The following is a 5,697-nucleotide window of genomic DNA, read 5'->3' as shown; positions in this document are numbered from 1 at the left end:
TTTACAGTTTCGTTTCACAGCAGTTAAATATTACAGTCATCTTCAGGAAGTGAAAAAATTATCATAATCTAGCTACCTTTATGCTTTCATACATGAATCATTTAGAAAATTTAAAGAATTTATCTAACTGCGTTTCTCACAAAACATGCCTAGAAAATTGACTTAGCTAAGTAAAGCGAAAGGAAAATAATTAAATAAAGCATGCAGTGAAATACCATTGCAACTAGGCAACTTGAAGAAAACTTACTAAATCAAATTTTGTTCGAATATATCTTCTTATTTATGTATGTATTTATTTATAGACAGGGTCTCACTGTGGCACCCAGGCGGGAGTGCAGTGAAACAATCATGGCTCACTGCAGCCTCACCCTCCTGGACTCCAGCAATCCTCCCACCTCAGCCTCCAGAAGAGTTGAGACCACAAGCAGGCATCGCCACACCCGGCTATAAATGCATCTTCTTATATAACACTTTCCAGCACTCTACGTAATAGAATCTGAATTAAAGACAAAGTAGAGTATTTATATAGAAAAAAAAAAGAAAAGCATGCTGTAGTCTGTTAACAATTATCAATGATTGCAAATCATAAAAAAAACTGTATTTCTTTTTCTCATGAAGATTTAGAATTGTCCCAAATATGACTGAAGTTAGGATTTTTCAAAGGTAAAATCAAATAATTACTTTAAGTTTACATTATAGAGTTATTGAAATAGCATAGCTTGTTTTTTTTTTTTTTTTTGAATTGTCAAATGTATTTTATTGTATTTTCAAAGATAGAGGAGAAAGGGGGGTATGGAGGGCGAGATGGAAGAAGGCAGAAAGGAGAGGAAGAACAGAAAATGGAAAGGTGATTGGTGATTTCATATACATTTAAAAATTGTATTATAGAATGTTTTAAATTGCTCAGCCTTCTGTCTTACAATGAATGTAATCATAACTGTAGCAGAATAATAGCTCTGTAATTCATAAACAAGATAGGAATGCTATAATTCACCTAATCCAAATTATTTTGAAAGAACAGGTCTTACAGTGATTGGCAAATATGGAAAATACAGTTTTGTTGTTGGCCTTTCACTTTGCTATACCTTTCAATAGCAAAGTTTCTGGTTGGCACTCAAAAAAAAAAAAAAAAGAATGCGCATATATATATACTGAATGCCAATGAGAGTGCCTTTGAATTTGGAACAAAGAAATAATCCTGACATTGTTACTGATTACTCAGTTTAGGCCTTTATAATTACTCTCAAGTAAGCATTTGAGACACTTTGCAATCTCAACATATTAATAAATAGGTTGTAGGTTGAAGCAATATATTTTAAAATATTTGACATTTTTAACTATCTGAGTTTGAGCTTTAGGCTTTAGAACAAATTCCTTAAACATTGAAGTGATCGCTGCTTGTTTTCTAAAAACTGTCCAGAGTGACTGTTTGAAACTATAAATCTTATTTTACTTCTCAATTTATATTATCTAATAATTTCCTAAGGCAGGATCTGAGCTCACTGCAGCATCTGCCTCCTGGGCTCAAGCAATCGTCCCATGTCATGCTCCAATCAGCAGGAACCATAGGCACGCACCACCACACCCAGCTAATTATTGCATTTTTTGTGGAGATGGGGTTTTGCCATGTTGACCAGACTAGTCTCAAAGCCCTGAGCTCAAGCAATCTGCCCACATTGGCCTCCCAAGGTGCTAGGATTATAGACTTGAGCCACAGTGCCCAGCACAAATTTCTTATTATTATCTTAACAGAGCCTGCAAGAAAGGTCCAGGTACATTGTTCTCTCTTGTCGCCCATATGCCAGTCACAGTGACCATCTTCCAGTTCTTCTGAACTTCCAGGATACCTCCCCACACCTTGGAATTCTCTGCTCTTTGCAAATGTGTCTCTGCCCCCTTTCTGGCTAACTCCTGATTCACCCGTTAGCCCAAACTTCACTTCTTTAGGGAAGGATACTCTGAACACCCAGATTAAATAAATTCCTTCTGTCACATACTCAACGAGGTCCCCATATTTTCTGTCATACAATTTACCATAGCTTAATATTGAATGAGGACAGATTAATAGCCAGTTATACATCACACTGTAAGATTCATGAGTATAGACATGATATCAGTATTATTCACCATTTTATCCTCACAACCCAGCACTGTACTTAGGATCTAGTAAGTGCTCAAGAAATATTTTTGACTGAATGGCATGATAGAGATTTTTCTTTTTATATATTGGTGAAAATGAATTATAATCACAAATGAAAATAACTTTCATTGTTTCATAATCTATATAGGTGATTTCAGATATTTCTAAGAGTTGTATCTGTTCACAATGGACATGAGATTAATTTTTCTGAAAATGTTGGCATCATGTATCCTTTCTGTGCTTTCGTCTCCAGAGTACTTAGAATTTTAAAATAATATTAGAAATTACAGCTGAGAAAATGTGATAGGTGGCTTACTTTGAATTCCCTGACAAGTAAATCCTGAAGAAGGGATTCAAGAGTAAATAGTTCCGCGGGAGATGACCCCAGAAAACACTAACAGCAGAATGAGAAAGTAAAACAGGAAATGGAGACAACTTTAATAACACAACAGCAGTAACTTAACACAATGACAAGAGTGTATCATTAAGCACGTTACCACTTTGGGTTGTGGGAGCCAAGTAGAAAATACAACTCAGCCTTGTCCTGACTGCCGGGCAAGAAAGCTGGGTATTTAAATCCTGTTGAGTGCTGCTCCTCAAGAGTGAAAATTTCCTCGTGCTTCCAGCCTGCTACTAGCAACAGCAGAGTGACCTCAGGCTACCAGAGAAAACACTCAAAGACACATACACGCTGTCCTTGGAAGTCTACTGGTGTGGACTACAATCCTAAGAGCTTAGAGAACCCGGTCAGGGTGCAGAGTCGGCTACAATAGGCTTCATAAACAGTTTTCAGTACGCTGCACTAAGTTTTGATCATCCCAAAGACTGAAGTACTCTAAAATCTTGTCTTAATTATGATATTTCTGAATAAAGTGTTTAATTGTCGGCAGTACCTTTAAAACAATAATATAAATAATAAAATTATAATAGAAGTGGGCTGCTAGAATTATAGCAATGGGCAGCACTGCTAAATTTATACAGAAACAGAAAGAGGTAGCCCCTAAAAATATTTTGGGAAAGGAATTACAGCACTCTTTTAAGGGTGACTCTAAAACATGGTTTTCAGGTACATATGAATATGAATAAAAATCATTCCAGGTACATATGAATACAATTTTTAAAATAATTCGGCTAACGGTGAGCTACTTCTTTTGCTCTCTTTTCTTTTTCACCTCATGTATTAGAATTGACCCAGTTTGGCCCCAGTGAACGCAAACAAAACAAAACAAAACAAAATGAGCACATTGGTCCTAAGGAGGTAAAATGATCTGAAGCGGAAGAACATCAGAACAAAAACGCTGGTCATCTAGTGTTTTCAGGTAAATGTGATGGATGTTTTATATTAAGTTATTTCTTCACTCTTTTTCCGTAAGCAGCCTGAGGTAATTTATGAAAATGGTTCTCTATTCACTTGACACAGAGAACCCCACAAAATCATGCAAATCAAGAGGTTCCAATCTTCATGTTCACTTTAAGAACACTTGTGAAACTGCCCAGGCCATCAGGGGCATGCATATACGAAAAGCCACGAAGTATCTGAAAGATGTCACTTTACAGAAACCGTGTGTACCATTCCAACATTACAATGGTGGTGTTGGCAGGTATACCCAGGCCAAGCAGTGGGGCTGGACACAAGGTTGGTGGCCCAAAAAGAGTGCGGAATTTTTGCTGCATATGCTTAAAAATGCAGAGAGTAATGCTGAACTTAAGGGTTTAGATGTAGATTCTCTGGTCATTGAGCATATCCAAGTGAACGAAGCACCTGAGAAGCACCGCCTGACCCACAGAGCTCATGGACGGATTAACCCATACGTGATCTCTCCCTGTCACATTGAGATGATCCTTACTGAAAAGAAACAGATTGTTCCTAAACCAGAAGAGGAGGTTGCCCAGAAGAAGATATCCCAGAAGAAACCGAAGAAACAAAAACTTATGGCACAGGAGTAAATTCAACATTAAAATAAATGCAACTAAAAGAAAAAATAAGATACTTCTTCAGAAGTATTGGCTGTTGCTAAGCTTTGAAATAAACATAAACTAATATATTAATAAAATACACAATCTGAAGACTTCATTAAATTTTAATAATACTATCATTTCTACAAAAACCCACAAATATATAAACACTATGCTGTTTCATTTGCTTAGTAATACAATAAACTAGAAGAATATTTAACAAATAGTAATACTTACAATAAAGCTAGAAATGAGAATTTTTAGTAGGCTAAATTTTTACAAAGTTTTTATTACTCTTATTGAAAAAGAATGACAATTAACTTTTACAAATGTAATCACTTAAGACAGACATGTTTAATCTATTCTACTACCTTAGTTTTGCCAACAGTGTAATTTCTAGTTGTTCTTGTTATTTTGGTTATACATTATCAGTAAGGTAGAGAATCAGCTAAAACTAATGACTATGATTTTTTTCCCATGGTTGTAGAGCTTAGATCTATGAGTCCCATTAATGTCAATGTCAGCAATCTATAAAATTCTAGTTTTTAGTCTAGCTAAATGTTTATGTCGATATCCTAAACATTTGCCATATTACTGCATGCTGTTAATAATTAAGAATTCAACTTCCCTGAATAATGTTATTGAACACTAAGGTACCATAATTTGGCTATGCCGTTGCCCAGCTGTTAGTTATACAACTTGTTCCAATTTCTTGATTGGTTTGTTTTTCTGCATTAAGGAACACCGAAATTAATAGTTTTCAGCAAACTACCATTTAGAAGACTTATTTGAATTTGTAAGTAAATTTTTTAAAGTCAATTTTATTGAGATTATTTTATATATAATAAAGCATACAGATTTTAATTGTATAAGTCAATAAGTTTTGACAAATGCACACTTCCATATAGCCACCAATACAGATCTAGAAAAGTTTTATCACCTTAGAAAATTCTCTCCATCACCTTTGCAGTTAATCCCACTCTCCTCCCCACCCTCCATCCCCAGGCAACCACTTGTCAAAGTTCTATCACCACATATTAGTTTGTCCTGTTCTAAAATGAAATATAAATGAATCATCCAGTATGTTTTCATGTCTGGCTTCTGTGGCTCAGCATAGTATTTTCTGAGATTTGTCCATGTTGTCATATGTATCAGTAGTTTCTCTTTATTGCTGAATAGTATTCCACTGATGAATTTGTTTACCCATTCATGTGTTAAAAGTCGTTTGGGTTCTTTTCACTTTGGGGACACTGGAGAAGAAGAAAGCTGCATTCTTTTACAAGTGTTTTTACTGACATGGATTTTCATTTATCTTGGGCAAATAAGAGTGGAATTGCTGGGTTATAGAACAAGTGTATGTTTAATTTTACAACAAAGTGCTAAGCCATTGTCCAAAGTACTTGTAGCATTTTACATTCTAAAAGCAATGTATGACAGTTTCACTTGTCCCTTGTCCTTGCTAATACCTGTCACTCCTTTTAGCCATTGTTGCAGGACTGCAGGACAGTGAGACCATGCAACTTTGTGTCTTCAAGACCAAACCCAAGATTTCTGAGTTCAGAAAACAATGAAAATAAGAGAACTTTAAATATGAAATTGCA

General features: G+C 35.4%; 1 pseudogene; it reads left to right on the top strand.

Moving 5' to 3' along the window:
* Nucleotides 1-3,535: 3,535 nt before the first annotated feature.
* On the top strand, nt 3,536-4,087 carry LOC101043844 (large ribosomal subunit protein uL22 pseudogene; annotated as a pseudogene).
* The last annotated feature ends 1,610 nt before the right edge of the window (nt 4,088-5,697 follow it).

The sequence above is a fragment of the Saimiri boliviensis genome, chromosome 1 (assembly GCF_048565385.1).
Source record: "Saimiri boliviensis isolate mSaiBol1 chromosome 1, mSaiBol1.pri, whole genome shotgun sequence".
Taxonomy (NCBI): domain Eukaryota; kingdom Metazoa; phylum Chordata; class Mammalia; order Primates; family Cebidae; genus Saimiri; species Saimiri boliviensis.
Note: the sequence above shows the minus strand (reverse complement) of the source record. Positions and strands in the feature narration are given on the sequence as shown.